General features: G+C 34.6%; 1 protein-coding gene across 7 annotated transcripts in view; it reads left to right on the top strand.

The window, feature by feature from the left end:
- Positions 1–2075: 2075 nt before the first annotated feature.
- Positions 2076–22343, top strand: part of CSNKA2IP (casein kinase 2 subunit alpha' interacting protein) — a 119859-nt gene continuing 99591 nt past the window's right edge. For 4 of the 7 annotated variants that reach the window (XR_008553900.1, XR_008553901.1, XR_008553902.1 and 1 more), the window contains exons 1-2: positions 2078–2398; positions 3048–3307. The gene's annotated coding sequence lies outside the window, so the exon portion shown is untranslated. Of the gene's footprint in view, positions 2399–3047; positions 3308–4460; positions 4553–22343 lie in introns of all 7 variants that reach the window. The other 3 variants (XM_054700693.1, XM_054700692.1, XM_054700694.1) reach the window with 3 other exon arrangements.

Here is a 22343-nt window from a genome sequence, read left to right as displayed (position 1 = left end):
ACCTTAAGGTGTGGTGGCCGTAGTTCTCCCATCACCAAAGCACCCATAATCTATCACCATGTTCCCTTGTGCTCCTCTCCTTGCTGTTTTCACCTTCCAACTTCCCATGCTAGATGCCTCAGATCTATGGTCAATTTTCAAGGTTTGTCTTTGACCATTTGTTTTGTTTCTCTATATTCCATATGTAAGTGAAACTATCTGATACCAATTTTCTCCTTCTGATTGGCATAATCCATTGCAGTACTATCTATGCTGCTACAAATGGCATGGGTTTATCTTTCTTTATATCATTGAGTAGTAGTCACATCTTCTTGACCCATTCATCAATTTGGGAACGTTTAGGTTGTTTCCATATCTTGGCTATTGTAAATAGTGCTGCAGTAAACATAGCAGGGCACATTTCCTTTCAAATTAGTGTTTTTTGTGTTCTTTGGGTAGATTCCTAGGAATGGAATAGCTCGGTTGTGTGGCAGATCCATTTTTAGTGTTTTGAGCAACTTCCACACAGCTTTCCGTAGTGGCTGGCCAGTCCATATTCCCACCAACAGAGTCAGTGGAATCCTTTATTTCCACATCCTCACTGGCACTTGTTGTTTCTAGGGTTTTTTTGTTTGTTTGTTTGTTTGTTTGTTTTAATATGGGCCATTCTCTCTGGTGTGAGGTGGTCTTTTTTGTGGTTTTTATTTACATTTCCCTGATAATGATGTTGAACATTTTTTTCATATGCCTGTGGGACATTTGCATTTCTTCTTTGGAGAAATGTCTAGCTCTTCTGCCCATTTTTTGATTGGGATATTTGGTTTGATTTTGTTGAGTTGTATGAGCTCTTTGTACATTGTTTATATCAGTCCCTTATCAGATGTATCATGTGCAAATATTTTCTCCTATTCAGTAGGGTTTCTCTTCATTTTGGTTACTGTGTCTTTTGCTGTGTAAAAGCTTTTTAATTTGATGTAGTCCCATTTGTTTATTTTTGCTTTTGTTTCCCTTGCTGTGGAATGAAGTTTCCAAAGCCCTGAAGCCAATGTCAAAGAATGTGTTTACCTGTTTTCTTATATGTATTTTATGGTTTCAGGTCTTACTTCCAAACCTTTAATCCATTTTGAATTAGTTTTTGTCAAGTGAGATGTGGTCTAGTTTCATTTTTTTGTGTGTAGCAAATTTTTTCCTAAATACCATTTTTTGAATAGACTTTCCCTTCTCCATGCTATGTTCTTGCTTCATTTCTAGTAAATTAACTGTCCATATAATTGTGTAAGTATGGGTTTAATTCTGGGCTCTCAATTCTATTCTGTTGATCATTGTGTCTATTTTTATTCCAATAGCATAGTATTTTGATTGCTATTGCTTTGTAGTATAATTCGAATTCTGGGATTACTTCCATTCTCCTTTTTTTTTTTTTTTTTTTGGTCAGAATTGCTTTGGCTCTTTGGGGTCTTTGTGGATCCATATAAATTTCATTCAAAATTGCTCCATTTCCTTTAAGAAAGCTGTTGGAATTTAGAAAGGGATTGCATTATATATTGCTTTCAATAAGATGACCATTTTCAGTGCTAACTATTCTAATTCATGGAATTTCTTTTCATTTCCTGTGTCTTATTTTATTTCTTTAACAATGTCTTACAGCTTTCAATGGATAGGTCTTTCTCCTCCTTTGCTAATCCCCTGACAAAGGAAAAAGCCAGCAAACTTGAACTATGGGTCAGTAGAAATTATCCAATGTTAATAAAGCAAAAATAAAAATTAAGTAATTTGAACAGACTTAAGGATATGGACCATATCAAAACCTCTAACAGAGCTGTAGTTGTAGTTTAGAAGAGAGGAAAGTGGGCCAGAAAAAGTATTTGAAAAAAATGGTGGACAATTTCTCCAGTTGGTAGAAGCTAAGCAAACACAGATCAAGATAAATATAAATCAAACTCTATCTGGTCACATCCTTGACAAACTTGTGACAATCAAATGCAAAGAGAATATTTTGAAAGGAGCAAGAGAAATATGACTCATTACCTACCGGGGAGAATGATTCATAAAACCCCAAACTTCTATTCAGAAACCATAGACACCACAGGATGATGAAACAATATCCTTAAAGTGGTAACATAAAGTACTGGAGCTACATTAGATCGCTAAGGAATTAGACTGAGCAGAGGAACCAAGGAATTAGGTGAAGTGGCAAGACATACAGAAGGAAAACCAAGCCTGGGAGGTATCCTGGAAAATGTATCAAGGAGGAGGAAATGATTAAAGTGTTAAATGCTGCTATTATGTTAAAGGCAGAAAAGTAGCCATGGAAGATTGAGCAACAAGGAAGTTAGTAATAACCCTGACAAGAACAGTTTTTGTAGAATGGTGGATTTCAAGCTTAATTGGAGTGAGATTGAGAGAGAATCAGAGGAAAGTAAGTAGAAATGAGTCAATGCAATTCTCCCAAAGGCTTTTGCTGCACAGGGTGGAAATAGAGTAGTGGCTTAAGTGGAAAGTGGAACAGAGGTTTTATTTTGTCTTGTAAATATATCAATTAGCATAAAGCAATAAAGGGAAATCAAAAGTGATAATATAAGATAAAAAGGGAGGGTATCTGGTATTATCAGGTCTGTAGAAGAAAAAAACAAAAGTCAGCTGAATTGGAATAAAAGATCACACACTTTAATATGTGTCCTGAATTCTCGTATCTCTTCAAAGTTTCTTGCTCTCAGATTTTACTGTTTACAGTGTAGTCTTTTGTGAATGCAAATATTTGAAAAGTATGACTGCTAAAGCGATGTAAAATTCTATGATTTTTATAAAGTGTTAACTCTGATTTTTTACTTTGTATTTTACATCTATGGACATTCCCAAATTATGAAAGCTATATATTTGAAAAATTGGTTTTTAAGTTATTTTAGAACTCAGATTGTATTGCTCTAATAATATTGATGTTCTATGAGGTACTTTATTCTGACCAGCCCACAAAATCCTATCAAATGTCTGAATTTCAATACTAATTATCTGGGAAGTTTCAGGTAATCAGACTTTTATTTCTATGGAAAACATATTCTAATTTCCAGCCCAAGATTCTGGAACACAGCTCCCATTATGAAGTGGTCCTGAAGGTGGGAGTGAAAACACAGTCTCCTATCCCACTCACCACCCTCATCTTCCAACAGTGAGGGTAGGACATCAAGGTACTCATGGCACCAAGTGTTCAAGCAATGGGGTAATGGAGATCCAGGACATTTATTTCCTCACCAGTGAAAATTAAATGAAGACCCAAGAGTCACTACAGCTATAGTGATGAGAAGGAAGTTTCAGCAGCTAGATCGTGTTGGTGAGTTCTTGTCTACATGGCTGCATATTTAAAAGTCTGTGCTGGACAGGATCGTGTGTGTGTGTGTGTGTGTGTGTGTGTACACACTATTGTTCCTGTATATCCTGAAGTCCTCTTAACCTGTATACTCATCATCTAAAAAAAGTCAGTGAATTTTTGTTCAGATCTTTGACTTTATGCCTCTGAGATATTACCCATTAAGTAAACTGAAAGCAGATTTATTCCCAGGTACATTTTAAAGTATGTGTGGGAAAACCCCATTTTCTATGTATCTTGCACCTACAAGATTGTGCAGTGATAATGATGTATGTGTTTAAAGATGGTGTTCAGGGCAGGGAACAACCTGACGGGTATTCTGAATCATCCATAGTTAGATTATATCCATCATAGCTCTCCTTGTAAATCTTTGAACATTGTAAAACCATACAGTTCTTGGGTAAAAGAAATGTTAACAAGAACAGCTTCCAATTACGGGGTGAGGACTTATGGTCATTCGTTTAAGTGGAGAGATACTTTATTTAGATAAGTTGAAGTGATTTTGGTTTTTTCGTGTTTCTTCTTGATCTTTTGGTTCATCACTATGATTTCCTTCATTCACCATTTTTGCCTTAACTTGAAATGTAAGACTAATATTTTTAGTTACACTTTGGACCTTAAGAACTGAAGTTGTAAATGCTTATTTGTGAGGACATTGAATGATTTTAACTTGCTGGATGGAATATTTTTTTCATTCTCAAATGTACTAGGGAAACACTTAAGTTAAAAAGGTTTAGAGTCATTGTAATTACAATTCATTGAGAGTAAGAATTACAGCTAAGTAATTTTCTTGTTTCAAAAGAAATGGGTACACAGATATATATTCTGAATACTTACAGAGCCTTAATTGCCTGCCATGAAGTAGTATTTAAGAGCATGATTAAATGGAATAAGACACATCAATAGAAAGGAAACCTCTAAATAAGAGGGAATATATGTTAACACTGCCTCTGAGATTGAATTTAAGATTTAGAGAATCACCATTAAAAAAAAAAAAAAAGTTGCTTGTGGTTAGGCACATGTTGTTAGACAATAACTGAATTATACGTAAATGATATGTTCAATGCTGATTTACTGTCATTTTTCAAATAATAGTTGCTATTTCAAATCTTTTTAGTTTTCAGAAACTGCACAGATATTTTGAAGTACCAAGATCTCTTCTCTATAATCTTGTTCTTCTGAGATATCACTGGTGCTCAATCATGATCTGTGAGCTTTCTTAACCTCTTAAAAGTAAAATATCAATCACCAGACTGTATGTAATTATATGGTAGGGTTTCTTTCAACTTTGAAGGCTAATAGGTAGCCTCACATATTTAAATAACTGCTATCTCAGTTGATACAAACTGTCTATAAAAATTCCATTTTGATTTGTATGCCACCTGAACAGCTTTATCTTAGATTTATGTACTTAATTGGTATTGTTCAGTGGTACATGATATTTATGTGAACCTTTCTCTTACTGAAATATATCTGAGATAAATCATTCTAAGTTATATTTTAAAACTATATGCCAACTTCATAAACTAATCCATTCGAATCAATGTTTGCATACTAGATGAGCAAATTTAATACTTAAGGAAATTTAATACTGTATAAAATTTTGTTAGTCTTTTGTATACATGGTAACAGAGTAAATAATTTCCTGTTTTTTTCATATAGGAAATTTAAATGGAAACATAAATACTTTTCAATTAAAAAATTAAGGTATCTAGTGTTAAATTTATAAAAACTACATGATTTAATATTTCATTGTAATTATTTGAAGTCTTTAATTTCATTGAAGGGTTTTATCAATCTTGTGCATTAAAATAATCAAGATATATTTGAATAATAGGTTCATAGCTTATTGTTAAGATTTATATGATAAAATATACATTAAATATCAAACTGAATCATGATAGAATATAAATTGTTATAAATAATGGAAATACAAAGACTTACAAATAAGAAAATGATTTTTGAAATTTCTTATTGACAATTCACCTTAGTATCCCAGATTTAATTGAGGTAGGTGTTTCTGGGTTTGATTCCTTGTTCAGCAATATGTTTGTTATGTGACATTCAGGAAGTTTTGATGCTTCTGTGTAAAGCTGTTTCCTCATCTGTAAGATGAAATAATTATGAAGACCAGAATAATTATCTCTTAAAATACTCTATCTCTTAATATTTCATGGGCACTCAATAAATGCTACTGCACTGTTATTATTCTTCACAAAGAAAAAAAATCTTATTACTTTTCATTTTTACCTTGGTCATAGCTACCAAATGGTGACTCAGATATGGCACTAGATGATTGTGAATTATTTTCAAGCACCCAAACACTATATCCTCAAAATGTTACACCCTGTCACCACTAATCTAGTCACAAAATATTTCAGAAGATTCTAAAGACAATTTAGTTTTCTGAAAATTAACCACTTAAGGAAGGATACCATTTATTTTAATATATACATTTTGGTATGTTTAAAAACAATGGTGGGCCCCCTGGTGGCGCAGCAGTTGAGTGCTGGGTTGCAAGGCTGCCCGCAGCCTCTGCGGCGCCGGTTCGATCCCCAGCTGCTCCCCGGCCATCGGGCGAGGGTCCCACATGGCGCGCAGACCTCTCCTGCCGCCCACTGCTACCCTCAGCAGTGTACTTCGGTCCTTCTGCATGCTCTGCTCTCCGCTGTGGCTCTGGTGAATTCTCTCACCTTTCTGCGCTTCTGACTGTACCCAGTGCTTGTGTAGATAAATAAATAAATCTTTGAGGGAAAAAAAAAAGTATCTGCTTAAAAAAAAAACAAAAACCAATGGTGATGTTCTGTAATTATTTAGCTATTGTTTTTTTTTTTATTTAAATTTTATTTTTATATTCCCCATACAATTACAACCCCCTTATTTTGACCCCAAGCCCTCCTTTCCCCGCCCCTCACCCCCCATAGAGTGTCTCTGGTTCATAGTTGCTTGTTGATTTTGATACTTTCTTTCTTATAGTTATTCTTTTTCCTGGTCCCTTATTTAAGTTTTCTAGATTCCTGCTATGAGTGAGACCATCCAGTATTTTTCTTTTTTATTGGTTTTTATTTTCAATCTCTCCCTTAAATAGTAAAAGATAATATAAAATTGTATGTCATTAACTAAGTATTTTAAAATCTAAGTCACATTCTTTAATATAAGATCATTCTCAGATTACTTGTGTATATACGAGTGTGAATATCGCTTAGGTTTGAGAATTTTGACTGAAAAATTGTGGAGTGTGTGTAACTTATATTAGCAACTAATATGCCATAGTAAATAATCTTTGTAACAAATATTTGCTACAGTGTTATAAAAGTATATGACTTGAGGTGTCTGCATGACTACTGAGAAATGCTTTAGCATTGAGGAAAATCGATCAAACAGAAGATTTTTTTATTGAAAAAGAAAATGAGGCAGAATCATATGCATGTTTTCCTTCATTGTCAGAAAGAAAAGCCTAAGAGCCATAGTTAAAAAACAAAATAAAGCAAAAGTATATATAAATTATTGTTAAATCCATTAGAAAGTTTGATCGTTTTGCAGGTTCGTAAACCAGGTCCTTCATCTTATAGGCATGGCTTAGGCATAAAATCACAAAGCAACATAATGCCAGATGAAACTGAGATCTCCAGATATCCTGTCCCCCTCTCAGAATCTCCAATAGAATTTAATTTCTGATTTTCTTATGACAAATGATAGATGGTTGATGGTGATAATGACATTCAACAAACAATAATTAATTAACAACAAATAATAATTAAACTGTATGCCCCTTTCTGTAGTGTAATGATATGAAATGAGAAAAAGGACAGAATAAAGAGAAACTTCTTATGATGAGACTGTACCTTATCTCTCCAATGAGTCTGTTGACAAAAATAGCCATGTTCTTAATTAACATTATCATTGTACTTGGTTGCAATTCATTTAGTCAAGTTCATTATGTGTAAGTCACTAATTTGAGTAATAAATTCCCTTCTGATAAAGAGTGACACTGATATACAAATCATATAGGAAAAAACTTCAGAAATATTTGTGATAATAAAATAAGCCATTTAGAGACAGATCAAGAATCTTTGTCTTCTGTTCTGTTATATACTAGAAGAAGGTATGTGCATAGATGCCCTTCAAAGTTATTGTAACTATGATGGAACACAGAAGAGATTGCCGCATGGCTGCTTTCATTTTCTCAGCCTAGATTTGATAATGGATGTCTCAGGTCCATCAAACAGTCTTCTTTATTATTAAGAGATATTTATAGAAGGGGTATATAGTAAGAAATTTCTTTCCCTGGCATTTCAATAGAAATAATTTTAGCAATGTTTTTGCAAGATTAAACCTTTAAGATTTCAAGACTTCTAGACCCAAGTGCTAGAGATTTTGTGGCAGAAATTTACTAAATAAAAAGATTTTTCTGCTAAAAATTATAATCAGGAATAAGTTCTATTCAAGAGTTATTTCAGAAATTATGAGATATAAACTGTTAGCCATCTGTAGGGAATAATCTTTTACCAAAGACTGTTTATAATATTCTGGTGATATGTGTGAAATAATTCCTGTCACCAAGAAAACTTTGTGGAAATAGCAAATGTGCCAAGCTTTACATGTTTATATATTTTGAACTTGCCATGAAGGCGTGAGCTTTTTATTTCCTTGAATTTAAATTTAAATTGTTTAAATTGTTCTTCTCTGAACTTTAGTAATAATTACAGGTTCAAGTTGAGCAGCTCATGAAATCTTAGACAGGAATCAACAGAAATAATAGCAAGAGAATAGCTTGTTGATTTTAGAAGAACTGAGATAAAACTGAGTTTAAGTTATTCACATTTATTTAAGGTCTATATGCTCAAAATTGAATATGCATAGATTTGATATGTTAATTAATTTCTTGACATGCAGCTTACATTAAAATAAAACTATCACATATGTAAATTTGCTGTCCTCCTCTTCCATTGGAAAGATCTCTATTTAGAAAAAACTACTGGAAATAAGGGCAAGAAGGCACATTTCTCATAGTAAATTAATAATGGCGAGACCTGTCATTACCGCATTGTAAATTATGCAGTAAGTCTCAGGTGATTTAGTTAGTACCTTAAACACCTAGGAAATTCCAATCGTTGACAGAAATTGGAAATGTGTATTAATTACACGTTCCACCCCACATCTGAGATAAAGGAGAATGTCAGGAATAGATGAATTCTGGTTTCCTTTTGAATATCATATTTTAATTTCTTTTATGTTTCTTTAATCTTTTCAGCAGTGCTTTAGGATTTGGAAGATGTTGATTAAAGCATTTCCTCTTGATTAATTATATTTTGGCTTTCAACTGTTTTATTTTAAAATGAAGTGCACACACATTGTCTGGATTATATGAGCATCTGCTCTTCCCAGTCTCTGCAAATATTTATATAAATCTTACTGCCACCCAGTTCCCTCCAAGTTCTCACTGCTTAGCTAATCCTGATTGCATCTCCTCATTAAACCATCTTCAGGATATGGAAACATAAATAAAACAGACTAACAGTCTACATTTCAGGGACTCTTGTGTGCATGGCTTGCCATTTAACTGAAGTTATTAAATTCTCTGAATACATTCTGAAATATTAGGGTTTCCTTTACCTCGCCCTATTTCTTTATACATCTGATTATTATTATCACAAAACTTATTTTGGATATAATGACTAGACCCTTAGAAAGAGAATATATTATTTTTAAGTAAAATCTATTAAATCAATGTGACCAAAAATATTTAGATGGAGGTTTAAAGGTGACACCTGCATTTGACTTTCTCATTTTTGTTTTTGTTTTCCTTTAACTTTTTAAAATATTTGTTCCCTTTTTTCTATCAATGGACTAAGAGAATATGTAGTTTCCCTCCACAGGGATGGAATGCTAGTACTTTCTATAAAGATTGTCCATCACCTGGGTTTTCTTAACTAATTATGGCTTTCATATGGGGACTGTACTTTAATCTGGGGTCTTAGATTTATTTCATGCTTTGATGCAGAGTGAGAGACATCTATTTGACTTCATTTTACAAATTGTCCTTTGACCATGTAGTTTCTGCAGACAGAATGATTTTTTTTTGATAGTAAATTTCTAAGACTGAGAATTTCTGTTCTCGCAGCTTTATGTAATTATGTTCAAAGGGGTTTGAATTAAAATGGAACAGATGTGTCCATCTTTAATTATGGTGTAGCAAATTGTGTTACTCTAAGGCTTTATTAAGTGAAACGCTCATCTTTATGTAATAATGGGCCAGACAGTTTCAAAATGATATCGGTGAACACAGTATATAGCCCATTCCACCTAGACTTCAAAAGGACAGTTAAAACTCAGAGGCTATGCATGTACAGCCCAGAAGAAACGAGGGAAAATGCACTTTTTTAAAATTTGAACTTAAGTGGAAACAATTGTTAGAAACATATGAAGAATCTTAATGTCATCTAAATATGACATTTTAGAAAGGTAACATTTGACTTGACAGATACACTTAAGGGCTAGTGGGAATCATCAACTTTCTCTTATTGGAAAATAGCTTTGTAGGGTTTCCTGAAAAATCTTTTGTTTTATTTTGTGTAAACAGTTCTTTATAAATGAGTGGTCAGGAAAGGTCTTTTTTTTTTTTTTTGGTACCACTTCTAAGTCAGTATAACAAAGTCTATTTAAAGATTAGCAGGCAGTGCTTAGAGAACCAAAAATTAGCAAGACACAAACCCTATGACCTGAGTCTCCCTGGAGTGTTTCTATTTTTGTCATTAGTGCCACAATCTTTTTATAATTCAGGATATTTTCAACTTTTCATAATATTTCCATTACTATAACCCAATCAGTCACCAATTATTATATTTGTCCCTGATTTATTTTTTTCTTGCTATACTGCCTCTACTTCACTATATCAGCACCCTAATTCTGCCTCCATTCCTTCATAGCCATGTTATTAAATAGCTTTCTTATGAGGTTTCTTGACTCTTCTACTTTTTACATCCTTTGTCTTTTTTCTTCTTTTATCAATTAATAGCCAATCTGAAGTAAGAATAATAATTTTACTATGACGCATAATTTCTTAAAATAATTTGTCTATTGTTAGCACTCAAAGGAAATCACCCTGTATCTCCCTGGGTTCTTGGATTGGGTAACTAATCAAAACAGCTTCGGGCCTCCCTGGTGGTGCAAGGGATTAAGACGCAACCTGTGAAGCTGTCCACAGCCTCTGCGCACAAGTTCAATCCCCGGCCGGCCAGGAAGCAATCCACATGGTGCAGCAGACCTCTCCTGACTCACCCACTGCTCCCCTCAGCAATATACTTTGGTTAATCTGCCTATATAGTTCCCCACTCTGTCTCTGATGAATCCTCTAACCCCCCACACCTCTGGCTTGTACCCAGCTCTTGTATGCATAAATAATAAATAAATCTTAAAAAAAAAACAGCATCAGGTGGGCCAGCAGGGGATATACAGTTGATGTAACAACACACATATGGAGAATTTACATGGTTGTAAATTCTAAAGAATAATGGGATGGATGAGAGAGATTTAGCCTGCATTTGTTGGCCAGGGGTGTCAAGGAGAGAGAGGAGACTTCACTTGACAGGCAAATAGGGGAGAGGTTGGTTACCTCATCCTTACTCTGAAGGTAAAGTTGAGACTCTGAGAGTGGACATCATCATTCGTAAACCTGTAAATGAATGAGACCGTCTAACCTACATTTTTTCAGTCATCTTTCCCTCATTTGGTTAGGGAGTTGGGAAGACTTATGTAAGGAAGGAAGCATCTCTAGCCTTCAGGGAAAGTCCAAAATGTTCTTAACTCAAAACAATCTGCATTCTTTAAGCAATGGTAATAAACATCCAAGGCATACTTAGCCTTGATTGGCTGCTAGTATCCTTACCAAAGTGATTGGAGGCTTCCAGGGGAATATTGGGAAGAGCGTATATGACCCTTTTGGGGAGACTGACACCACTGTATGAGGCCTTATGATTAGGTATGGTCTTAAGATCATTTACCAATATAATCTCTAAGAATCTTCTTTTTACTCTCTAATAAAGTTAGTTATATGATCTTCCTTTCAAAAAGTCCTTCACATTTACTAACTAAACACAGCTTCCTCTAGGCAGAGTTGCTCTTGGTTAGCCAGTATCTATGCCTTTATCCTCACCTCCATTTCTTTCTCCAGTCTTGAATGCTCTGGTCACTTTCTCATTAAATCCTTCCCCTTTCTTGAAAGGCCAGATTCTCCATGATTCCATTTTCTTTTTCATTTTTTCCTGCTTCTGACTTAGCACTTCAGTTTTGATTCACCCCTTAATTATCCCTTTCCCAACTGGTTTTCAGTCTTCATGAAGATCTTAGTCTCCCTGTGAAATAAGGTCTTGTTCACAGAGTGATGCAACCCAGAGTATAAATTAGCTGATGAATTTACACTTCTTTAAGGAATTCATTGCTGAAACTCTCTTCCTGTTCATTGGTGTGGTGAAAAGGCAGAAAAATGAGATAGAAGAGAAAATTTAGCAAAAGAATGTTATATTTAAGTGAAATGTCTATAAGATCATTGACCTTAAGAGAATAAATACACTAAACTCAAAAATGAGGGAAAAAAGGGTAAACTCCACAGAGCTGTGGTCAACAACAGGAGTTGAAAAAAAATCACTGGACTATCCTCCTTCACTTTCATCTCTAAGAAGTTAATTCCAACAGAGAATTAAAATAAACTTCAAGAAAAAATAGAGGACATCTCCCAATTCTTACAATGCTATTTAAGATAAAGGAAGCGAGAAAACAGCTGTTTCGCTGACTCATTCAATTTTGAGGGATCGTTTTTGGGAAAGATAAATTTACCTTATATTTGAGCATGTAGATAATAGGAAAGTAGTCTTTGATTATTAAGAATTTGTTATTTGTTTATTTATTTTTTTGTAATTTGGATGGCCTTTATCAGATTGAGGTGGCTCCTACCTATTTCTAATTTGGTGAGATACAGATTTCAAAATGGGAGACACGCACAAGGAGCCATTGTTAGTAAGTCCCTTTGCGTCCAGGACTGCTGCTCTGGGTCTGCTAGTCTCTGGCCTTAGGTTTCCCCTGCCTTCCTTCAAAAGACATACACACAATTTCACACACTCAAGGAAGGGACTAAAGCTTGATTTTCGGGGTCATTTGGGGCAGCAGGATAGATAATGTACTTTGCTATTTCTCCAGTTTATTCTCAACACTAGATTCTCATCTAAGAATTACAAATAACTTAAACTTTGACAAATTAGAGATAAGACAAAAACTGCAGTTGTTGCATACTTAATATTAGAAAATAAGAAAATGCTGATCATCAGGTTCACTTTATATAATAAGTATATTATAAATTGAACATATACAATATAGGATTTTTTTCTTTTAATTACCAATTTAAAAAATACAGCCTTACATATCAAAAAGTGTAGAGGCAGAAATTAAAAGTAATATATTAGAATAAGATGTTAAAAAATGAATGACATTATTAGAAAATAAATCTGTTATTGTAGATTAAATAATGAGGTAGAGAATAGGCATGGATTCAAACAAGATGTTGATTTTTTCTTTCTAACTTCAAATTATTATGATTTTTGCAGGAAATTTGGACAGAGAGGGAAAAATAAAATAAAAATATTACCCTTCAGTTTATCCCACCACATAGTGATAACAACAGTCAAAGTGTTGGTGAACATCTTAGCCAGAGTTAGCTTAGGTTAAACATTTTTCCCATTACAAAAATGACAATACATTATATACTGTTTAATTACACTTTTCCCTTAACAATATATATTCCTTTACCCTTTAAATAATAATACGGTATACTTTTATGCTTGATAAGAAGCAACACTAAACGTATAACTCCCATTTTTCCTATTATAAGGCCAATTTATCTAATCATAGACTTATCTAAAATTACATATTTTAATAAATTATTTAAAAATGATGTTTTAAAAAATCTCCTATTTCATGAAATCTCATTAGTTTTTCATCTTTGGAAACCCCCTTCTGAGTCACAGGTTTTTCAGAACCGATCATCTATAATTTTCTGTCTCTTTGTGATGCTGTTACTGGAAATTTTATCCCAAGATATAAGTATTCATTTACATAACATTAAGACTTTTAGCATTTTTGTTAATCTCCACAATATAGCCATTTATTGTATTCCTTTTATGTGATCTTGTTTACCACAATCTCAACACTTGAAATTGTGTGGTCAGACTCTAGGGATACTATTCAATTTATCCGTTTGCTATAATTCATTGTTTTTACTGTGTCATACTAACTTTCATATCTAACTGTATGTCTCTCTCTCTCTCTCTCTCTCTATTTTTGTATCTGAACATACCTACACAAAAAAGCAACATTGATAAAGGCAATTTTGGACATGTCTTCTCCCAATTCTTACAATGCTATTTAAGATAAAGGAAGCGAGAAAACAGCCTTTGAGGGGATTGATTTTATGCTGACTCAATCAATTTTGAGGGATCATTTTTGGGAAAGATAAATTTACCTTATATTTGAGCATGTAGATAATAGGAAAGTAGTCTTTGATTATTAAGAATTTGTTAGTTTTTTTTTTTTATTTGGATGGCCTTTATAAAGTTGAGGTGGCTCCTACCTATTTCTAATTTGGTGAGGTTTTTTTTTTTAGTTTTAACTAGTAATGGAGGCTAGAGTTTGTCAAAGTCTTTTTAGTACTCATGAGGTTATAATTAATTTTGTTAATATAGTTAATTACATGGATTAATTATAATGATATAGTCTATATATTTGTTCATGATGTATTATTCTATATACATTCTATTTAATAAAAATTTGCTTACAGTGTTTGCATCTATTTTCATGATAAATACTGCTCTTTACTATTTCCTTCTACTTTAGGTTTTATTTGCTTTTTTCTTTTTCTAGTTTTTTAAGGTGGAATCTGAGGTCATCAATTTCAACTCTTCTCATATATTTAGGTATTAGTACTGTGTATTAATGCCATACATTTCCCCACTGGTACTGCTTTCTGATTTTATTTTTCAATTTCATTTGGTTAAATTTTTTTTTTTAATATTTCTTACTTATTCTTTGATCTGTGGGTTATTTAGAAGTGTGCTATTATTATTTAAATATTTGAGGATTATCCAGAGATTGCTATGTTTGATTTCTAATTTAATTCCACTGTGGTAGGAGAACATACTTTTTATGACTTTAATGCTCTTGAATTATTGAGTCTTGTTTCATGGCTTAGGCTATGGTCTATCTTGGCAAATGGTCTGTTTGCTCTTGAAAAGAATCTTGTATTCTGCTGTTGAGTGGAATTTTCATAAATATTCTTTGTTAAGTTTATATATAAATTGCTTGAAGTTGTTCCATGTTAACTGATGCTCTTTCATTTTTTTTCCTTTCTCTGGTTTCTATTATGTTCTCAAATGTATTAGTTTACTGTTTTATTTATTTATTTGTTTCTACTTACAGTCAGTTTCTCATTATCTATGTTCCTCTTTTTTCGCAGCGCTGTTCAAATGTATTAGTTTTTTCATTTGCAGTGTCTGATCTGTCTTTAATCCTATTCAGTGTACTTTTCATCTCAGCCATTGTATTTTTATCTCTAGGAGTTAGATATTGGTCATTTTTAATTTTTAACACATTATTACCACCATTTTATTGTTGTTTTCTACCAATTCTAAGTCCTGTATCAGTTCTACATCAATTTCCTTTCATTGATTCTCTTCATTCTGGGTCATATTTTCCTGCTTATTTGCAAGCCTGGTGATCATTGAGTGGAATCCCTATATTGTGTTTTTACTCCTTTTACTACTGTATTTCCAGAAATATTTTTGGACTTTATGAAATAGTTAAATTACTTGGAAACAGTCTTTTCTAGTTTTTCTGTCACCACTGGTTGTGCTCAGTCTAGGAGTAGGTTTTCCTTTCTTCTGCTGAGGCAAGGCCTGCCAGAGCATTTTACCTAATTACCTGTGAATAATGAGTTTTCTTTGTCTGGGTGATGGCTAACTGCACTCTTCCTCACCCTGTTTTAGTCAGGCATTATTCCCAATGCTACCCCCACTCCTGTTCCTGGCCCCCTGGGTTCAGGTAGTTTTCTCAAGCGCCATGTACTGCTCAGTACTTCTGACGATATTCTGCAGACACCCAAGTTCTGTTTCTGTACAGCTGTTTTCCCTCTGGTTCTCTGATGTGTGAACTCTAACAGCCTATTTTCCTGAATTCTCAGTTCTGCTCCACAGTTCAGGAAACTCACTGGGCTTTTCCTGCATTTTTCTCTATATTGTGGCCTGCGAACTCTCTCAAGATAGTAAAGGAATTATAGGGCTCACCTCATTTTTCACCCCTCTCTTTGGGAATCACTGTTATTTGTTGATTGATATCTAAGGTCTTTTAGAACATTTTTTGTATTATTTTGTTGTCTTTTTCTTTCTTTTTTTTTTTTTTTGAAAGGTTGTTTCAGGGGGGATAATAAATCTGGCTGCTCTTACTCCATTTTGGGTAAAACCAGAAGATTCTTTGAACTTGATTTAAAACTTTTAAATCTTCAAAAATATTATGTGTGGTTCTCTATTTTTCCTATTGCCCTGGATTCAGCAAATGTTATGGTGACTTTAGGCAGATGTGAGACAGGATTATTAAAATATACGGGGGAAAGTGTGATAACCGATAGAACAACAAAGTCTCAAAGAGGAGGAATTGTTATTCAAATTACAGAAAGGTGATGATATAAGATATTGAGGAATGTAGTTTGTAATACATGTTTTCAATATTTAGAGATGAAAGTTTTGCTGAACCAAAGCAATAACATATCTTTTGAGTTTTCTATTTTTGATAGTTAATAGCCAGTTACGTTTTACCATTTGGATAATAGCATTCTTGGTATGTAGCAGAGAAGTTAGTTGGCTAAATTTTTTTATGTCTTCCTTGAAGAAAAAAATAATAAAGTACAGATTTTAGATTGGATATGGAAGAAATTAGAAAAAATTAACAAACTTAATGAATAAATGGGCAAAAACCATTTATTTAGCCTCTACTATGTGCCATACCTACTCTGTGCTAAATGTTCCAGATTATCTTATTTCATTTTCATAATAATTGTATTAGGTATCCTTGAGTATCAGAGAGATTAAACATAATTCCATTTTCTTTATGAGGAAATTGAGTCCTTGTCTAAGTTTACAGAGCTAGGAAGCAACTGATCCAGGATGTGGATCCAAACTGCCTGATTTAAGAGCCCACATGTTTAACCACTGCCTCTACTGCCAATAAGGTTAAAATGGAAATGGATTAAAATATACAAGAGAGTTGGAAGGACTGAAGGCTGTGGTCAGAAAGCAGGATATTAATGTTAAAGGTGTTAGAGACAGAGCTGCTTTGGATGATGTTGGATCTAAGGTGGGTGGCTGAAGTAGATTTGAAGTTAATTTACTTAGAATTAAAGAATTTCAGAAATTTTAGGCAGGGTTTTGAATAATTTATGTTCATGGACATTAAAATCATCCATTATACTGGCTGAATTTGAGTTTGTTTTTTTTTTTGTTGTTTTTGTTTTTGTTTTTTTTTTTTTGTATTTTATCATTCACATTGAATGCCTTTCTCTAGGCCTTAGGAAAATTCAAGAAGTTGAAGAACCCTAACACTGGACACCTATTTAATTGGTCAGGACAGTTTCTTAGGCCCTTAGCTTGTCAGATAATCTAATAAATAGATAACTTTTCTGGTGTCCACTATTTGTCATCACCCCTTAAGTAATCTGGGTTTCAATCAGTGTCTTTTCTTAAGGAGGGATCCTGATGTCACTGAGACTTCTGTCTGGGGTGACCTGTTTGGTCTCATTGGGCAGGTAAAGTATAAGAGTCAGAAGGAACTCTGCTATCTATAAGGAGCAGGGGCACCTGAGGTTTAACTGGATTCTGGATTTCACCAGAATGAGTTCGTATGGAAGGACCAAAGCCTGTGACATCCTTGAGTTTCTTTGCTACTGATTTAATATTTATCAAGTAATCTCATGGAGTATCTACAGAGATCTCTGATGGCAACTTATCTTATAGTGTTACACTAATGTAGTTGTTACTCGTTAAACAAGAAGTTCTTTAAAGAGGTTTGTTATTTATATAAATTCTCTGATGGGTATTGAAGGGAAATTAAGATGAATTAGGCCAACTTCAGCCTAATAAAAAAGGCAATCAGGGATCTACACTGCACCCAATGAGATTTTCATGTGAAAATCAGCCTGAAAGTTATTGTCTTTTGGCAATATTCTCTCCTCTGATTTTGTTTAGTGTGGTTTCCTGCACTGTAGCATTTGGTTCTTGGTGGCGGGTTTTAAACTCCAGCATTTTGAGGTCACACAGATACACAGACCTGTGCCAGGTCATGGATTTTCATTTGTGGTCTGTTGTATGATTAAAACACTTCAGAGCATATCGGTGACAAGGCAGCATTGGCATTCCTGTGCACCCCGTTTGTGTAGTAATGAGTAAGCCACAGTTGCATGTGGGTATCATGTTGTCATCGTGTTCTAGAGTGACTTGACCAAAACCAAGCGAAGCAGGGAAGCCATAAAATCACCCTATGAGGCAAATTAGGAAAGAGAAATTTATTTTTCTAAAAGAGATTTGAAGTTTTCATGTCAGCAAGTCTTATAGTTTGGTTTGTAAATGAGTCTTAAAGTTGAATACAAAATACTTTATTTCCTCGAGCAGTAATTCTGTGTCCTGCACCATATTTATGTTAATATGGAATGGATACCTACAGGGTAATTTTTGAGCTGAGTGTTAAAGTGGTTAAAGCAATCACTATTTTTCAGGATTAAAAAAGAGAAAATAGAGTTACATTGAAGGGGGAGAATGAGGTAGTAAGGGTGAAATGTGTAATTGGAACCAATGCAAGAACATCATTAATACTTTAAGTTAGTGTTCTTTTCACAAACTTAGCTTGTGCCTCAATCTCCTCCCTTGTTATCCTTAAAAGGAGTTTTCTAATATATCCAATGGAATAGAAAAGGAAATCAAGGTGAAAAAGAAAAGTCAAATAACTGCTGATAAGTGTTCACTTGTCCCGCTCAGACTAAGTTTTTATTTATTTATTTATTTATTTATTTATTTTGTTTATACATGCACTGGGTACAGTCAGAAGCGCGGGAGGGTGAGAGAATTCACCAGAGCCAGAGCGGGGAGCAGAACAGGCAGAAGGACCGAAGTACACTGCTGAGGGGAGCAGCGGGCGGCAGGAGAGGTCTGCGCGCCATGTGGGACCCTCCTCCAGTGGCCGGGGAGCAGCTGGGGATCGAACCGGCGCCGCAGAGGCCGCGGGCAGCTTCGCAACCCAGCGCTCAACCGCTGCGCCACCGGGGAGGCCCTCAGACTAAGTTTTAATTGTGGAAGGAACACTAGATAATTAAGGATGAAGCAGAGAAAGTGTCACAGAGGGACAGAGGCAGTGAATGGAGAGAGGGTGCATTGAAGGTAGAGCTGGAGCCCAGAGCCATAGTATATACTGAGTTTTAATTTTCATGCACTAGCACCTTATATTATTTGTACTAAGATAAAAGTACTTCAAAGCTTTTAGAGATAAAGCCAAAGCAAGAACTTCTAAGCAGATTCTGCATATCGTATTTGTATTAATAGCAGTAAGAAATCTGTGTTTATACTGGCCTTTAACATTTTTGTGGAAAGTGCTTTAGAAAACAGATCCCTTCACACCAACAAAAAGCATAATTTCTGTCACTCAGACATAGATCTTCTGATGGGATTGAACATTATAAAGTAATTAAAAATTTCTGTATTATCTAAATTATTTGTTTTGGTCTCTGAGCATATAAGCTAGTATTAATTTGCAAAATACGATTAAAAAAACACCTTATTTGGATAGCATTTAATAAGAATGCAATTCTTTTGAGTAATGGTAAGATGTAGTATTTGGTTCTTCTCCCAAGTAAACAGATTTGTTTCCAGGAATTTTAAGTGATGGAAAAATGGCCTTTAAACCTATTTTTCAAGAAAGAGGCTGTTTGTTTTGAGAATTCATGTACAAACATTTTTTGAGAAGGAAAAAAATATGAACTAAATAACAGTTTAGTTGGACTAAACTACATGGACTTCAGATATTATTGACATTTTTCTTTTGTAAGTCAACTAGTTTTATAATGTGAATTTAGAAGATTTCTAATGAAGAATGTGTTTCATCACTAAAACTGTCTCTAGCCAAATTGAATCATTTCTGCTATTTTCCAGTTTGTAACTGTGAGGTTCTGTTAACGGCTATTCTAGGCACCGAAGACACAGTAGTAAACAAAGACAGAGTTGACATAAAAAGAAATATGATCAGGGCCTCCCTGGTGGCGCAAGGGGTTAAGATGCAACCTATGAAGCTATCCACAGCCACTGCAGCACGAGTTTGATCCCCAGCCAGCCAGGGGGCAACCCATATGGTGCAGCAGACCTCTCCTGGCTCACCCACTGCTCCCCTCAGCAGTGGGCTTTGGTTAATCTGCCTGTTCTGTTCTCCACTCTGTCTCTGGTGAATCCTCTCACCTGCCCTCCCCACACCTCTGGCCTGTACCCCAGCTCTTGTATGCATAAATAAATAAAGCTTTTTTTAAAGAAAGAAATGATCAAATACATAAGAATTAACCAAGGAGGTGAAGGACTTATATAATGAAAACAGTAAGACATTGTTTAAGGATTTCAAACATAGGGAGGTTGCAAGATATTCCACACTTATGTCAGTATTCACAAAATGACTGTTCTACCAAAAGCAATATGTCAATTTAAATCAGTCCCTGTCAAAACACTAAGAATATTTTTTTGAACAAAATATTGACAAAAATATTAAGGTTTACGTGAAACCATAATAGGCCTCAAGCAACAAAAACAATCCTGAGCCAGAAAGAAAGAAATGGAGGCACAATGTGACTTGACTTTAAGCTATATTACAGATCAGCAGTAATTAAAGCAATATAGTATTGGCATAAAAATAGACACAGAAATCAATGGAACAGAATCAAAAGCACAGAAAGAAATCCACATACCTTTCACAACAAATTCCATCAGCAAGAATCTAGAGTTCCTTTTTAAACTTTTCTCCTCAATGTGTTTTTTTTTTTTTTTATTTTATAGAGGCATGTTTTATTTATTTATTTTATTTGCCTGTTTTGTTTATACATGCACTGGGTACAGTCAGAAGCGCGGGAGGGTGAGAGAATTCACCAGAGCCAGAGCCGAGAGCAGAGCAGGCAGAAGGACCGAAGTACACTGCTGAGGGGAGCAGCGGGCGGCAGGAGAGGTCTGCGTGCCATGTGGGACCCTCCTCCGGTGGCTGGGGAGCAGCTGGGGATCAAACCGGCGGTGCAGAGGCCGCGGGCAGCTTCGGGGCAGCTTCTCAACCCAGCGCTCAACCGCTGCGCCACCGGGGAGGCCCCTCAATGTGTTATTATTAACCTTTGATCTACCCCTTAAAAGTCAGTTTACCTTGTAACGATAGGCATAGAGTGAATGCCAGTAGCTATTAGAACTTTCTCATTCAAGTTCAGAGAGTAGGAAATTAATTCTTGAATGTTAGAAGAGTGGAGGGAACTTTTTTTAGAAACTCTGTAAACCTCTCCTCACATGCTTCTAAAATCTTACAAATGAATTAGCCTCAGCTTATTGATGAGGGGATCAGAATTATCCTAAAGTGAATAAGATCCTTCTCTAGATGTGTGTGGAAATACAGAAAACTCTCTACTTCCCACACTTAGTATGTAACTTGAATGGAAGAAAGACATTAAAATAAATCTTAAATCATTTTATTTTATTTATTTTTTTAAGAGGACATAATGTAAAGAAATGAGGTATTTAGGTAGTGGACATATTATGCAAAGTCTTTGGGATATTGAGTTTGTAGTTGACTCTAGTCCTCTTGTCAAAGGGAAAAATAATTTTTGAATTTTAATGCCTTTCCTACCTCCATTTTTTTCAGTGTATGATTATCTGTGTGTGTGATATCTGATTGATGTGTTAAATTGATCACTGTTATGTGGTGTGGCAAGTTTAGACAATTGTTCCTATGGAAAACAATTATAGAAAGTGGAAAAAAATCAAAAATAATAATTTGAAGATACTGGAAAAATGATCAAAGGCAGATAGAGACTTGAAGAGTTTGCTACTGAAAGATTGCTACTGTGTCAGGAAGAAAACACAATTTTGTGGTTCTTTTGAAAAACCTCAACCTAAATGACTCAATTTTAGTAGTCTGTTAAAATAGTGCACATTAAATTGATAATGAGTTAAATTAAAGTTGTAGCAGTGGACGTGGTGAGAGTAGTTTAATGAGGGATATATTTTTGAGGGAGGATGATAGCACTTGCTAAGTTTCAACAGATGTTGACTATGGGGGAAGAACACAGTGGCCTCCAGTCTTTGGCAGAGGCAATGAAGTAATGAGCAAGCCATCCAGTATCCCTAAGGACACCGCAGAGAATTGGGTTTGACAGTGTGGGAGTTATGAAGAATTGTTCTCCCTCTGTAAATGATTTTTTTATCATTTACATATTACAATAGAGAGTTAATGCTGAAAGGTATGATTATGTGCAACATAAAAATATGAAACTGTCTGTTACATATCTGCAGATCTAACTCAGAAATAAGGTACTTAAAGTTGAAAGCAAAACTGAATGCTTTAAGTAGAGTAAAAATTAGGACTGAGCACTCTAATGAATCAGTGGTCCCTCTTGTAACTACAGATGAGAACAGGCATATTATATACTGGTTTAACTATACCCACTTATATATAAAAACACATTTTATATATCACAGAAAACCTTCCATATTAACACAGAAGTGCTGTTACCTGACAAGTGTTAGTGAAGTTTCTTCCTCTTCTAGCTGGCTGTTGTGCAATGCTGCAGAAAATTTGGCCCATGCACATCCAAGTGCAATGAGTATGATGAAGTGGCTCTCTGAAGTTTGATTTAGAGACTAAAGAATTAGAGATGCTTCTGAGATATTCAGATGGACAA

This window comes from Talpa occidentalis, unplaced genomic scaffold, assembly GCF_014898055.3.
Source record: "Talpa occidentalis isolate TD23 unplaced genomic scaffold, MPIMG_talOcc4v2.1 talOcc4.4, whole genome shotgun sequence".
Lineage (NCBI taxonomy): Eukaryota > Metazoa > Chordata > Mammalia > Eulipotyphla > Talpidae > Talpa > Talpa occidentalis.
This window is presented reverse-complemented; position numbering and strand designations above follow the sequence as displayed.